The sequence below is a fragment of the Neophocaena asiaeorientalis genome, unplaced genomic scaffold, assembly GCF_003031525.2.
Source record: "Neophocaena asiaeorientalis asiaeorientalis breed wild unplaced genomic scaffold, Neophocaena_asiaeorientalis_V1.1 scaffold70, whole genome shotgun sequence".
Lineage (NCBI taxonomy): Eukaryota > Metazoa > Chordata > Mammalia > Artiodactyla > Phocoenidae > Neophocaena > Neophocaena asiaeorientalis.
Genome location: NW_020175410.1, coordinates 1,660,422 through 1,662,987, shown reverse-complemented (window position 1 = coordinate 1,662,987; position 2,566 = coordinate 1,660,422).

The window sequence follows — 2,566 nt, the reverse complement described above, 5'->3', positions numbered from 1 at the left end:
CATGGTTCCATTTACTGAAAAAGTATTGCACTTCGATATCCCTTAAAGTTCGGGTCTCCCTGGTTACAATCTTGCATCATAGAAAATTAATTAGAAAACTTTCCACCAGTAAATTAATGCGAGCGGCGGCTGGGCTTTGATACCGTCACATGCTTGAGGGACGACACCGTCTGCTGGGGGCCAAGTCGTTTACACAAGGTAAGCACGCCGCCCGCTCATAATGAGCTGCAGGAACAGTCGCATCATTCCTGGGACGTGTCGCCATCAGGAGAATATCGGCGCTCACCTATCCCGCCCGGGACCGCAAATGTGCCACCAGCAGCGTCGCCCTGTTATTTTCATTGTCTCAGGTGTCCAGAGGACGGGGACCAGGTCTTTGAAGTTGTTAATGGGATTAATGGGTACAGCAAACTGGGCCAGACATCTGGTTTGAATTAGGAAAAAGTATTGATTAATCTTTGAGAAATGTCACCAAGGCAGAACCTTTTCCCTAGCCCCGTCCCTCAGGCTTCAGCCTGACCATCTCCCTTTTCTTTTAAGTTGTCCTGTAGAATAGTGGCTTTGCAATAAACCTTTACATCCGTGTGAAAGTTCGAATTGTTTTCCAGTGCTCAGAGGTGGGATAGGGTGGGGGTGATCAGGAATTCTGAGATTTGTAAGCGCTGCTTTCTTTAACGGAAATTGAGCCCTATTTTGAGGGAAATTAGTTTTGCAGACTTCGTTAAAAAAAAAAAAAAAAAAAAAAGCTAAAACTTTTGTTCACCAGCTGCTCAACTTTTCAGTCTGGGTCTGAGCTGGAACCTGCTGCAAGCGTTTGACGGTAAGGCTTTCTTTGCCGATATGTTTTGGGAATCTAATATTGTTTTAGATTTCGAAAGGGGGTGTTCTTCACGTTGCACGCTTCTAAGGGTTTTAAGCGCTCGCAGGATGGCGTCCAGGGCTTAGATCTTAAGAATGTTTCTTCCTGCCACTCCCCACGCCCTTGGCTCTTTAAGGATAAAAAAGGAGGGGATATATTCTTCTAATATAGTCGGAATATTTTTTGAATTTTCATTGTGTTTATGGTTTCAATATGTGCTCTGATATTAAAAGTTAAAGTACAAAGAGCAGCACTAAACTTCTCAAACTCGGGTAGCTCCTCTACGGATCCTGGGTGAAAGCATTAAAGGCTTTATCCAAAGAAAGATTTAGGCAACCACCTGCATAAAGTCACCAGAAATATTTATATAATACTGTCTACTAAAAGTATTGTGGAAAATGTCAGACAAGACGAATTAAAGATACACTTGATTTGCACACGTCAATAAAAAACATCCATAAAGGTCCTTTTGGTTTGCATTACAGTGGTTTAGAGGGAGAGACACGAGAAATGAATGGATTTGAATTTAACCAGTGTGTTGCAGGTAACCAGCAACTAGCAAACACACAGAAGTTTTCCTCTCCAGAAGCTGCCACTTCTCCTTGAACCTGCCTTGTGACTGTGCTGGCTTTTTTTCTCACTGTGTCAGATGTTAACAACATGTCCAGAAATTTCTCTACAACCTGTCTCAGTCAGTCAGCTGAGTGTGGGGCTAAAAGTCTGGTGAAGAAAAATTAGAAAAGATTAGAAAAGAAAGGAGTCTCTCTGAAAGGCACACAGTTAAAAGAAAGCTAGCAGAAAAGATCTTTTTAAATGTAGACCCAAAACATATATCAGGAAACTTGATGTCTAATAGAAAGTATAATATAAGGAAAATGTTACTTGGAAGAGAAAATGTGTGATTCAAAGGAAAAAAATGTAAAAAAAGGAGGTCTTGATGCATTCCAGAATTAAATATGACTGGTTTGTTTTCTCTGAATTTCTAAAAATATACTAATTATTCCATAAGGTTTTTTTTCAGAAGTTTCATTTCTTAGAATATTTGAAAAACATAAAATATTAACTTTTATTTTCTAGGCCATAGAGAATTTTTTTTTAAATGCAATAATAACAGGAAAAATCCTAGCATTTTCTATAATAGCTACATCAATGTCTACATCTATATAACCCAATGTTGAAAGATGCCTTTTTACCTCAAACAGCTAATTTCATGGAGAATGGTAAAAATTACCAAATTTATTAGAGAATTTCTATAGCATTCATTTTAAACTATATATAGCATAGTATTTACCATATATTTACAATATACTTGAATTTCTGTGAAAAATGTTTCATTAATAATATTTTATGCAAGATTTTGATATCAAGCAGCACATTATAACAAGAGGCTGAATATATGAAAAATGTAAGCTGCTCATCTTTTGTAGAAAACATGATCAAAATTATTTTAAACATGTGCTAAGCTCTTTAAACTTGATAAATGTGTATATCTATGATTCCTTCTTCTTAATGAAATGATATTCAATAGTAAAGGCAGAGGTATTTTTTAAGGGGAAAAGAACTTAAATTAAGCAAGCTGAAAAATTTATGTTTAAATTCTAAGACTCATGACGATTCTTTTAAGAGTTGCCATTCTTCTGTAAGTTTGTGACATGAGATATGACGGGAATAAAAATATTATAAATTAAAAATGATCTTTAGCTACAG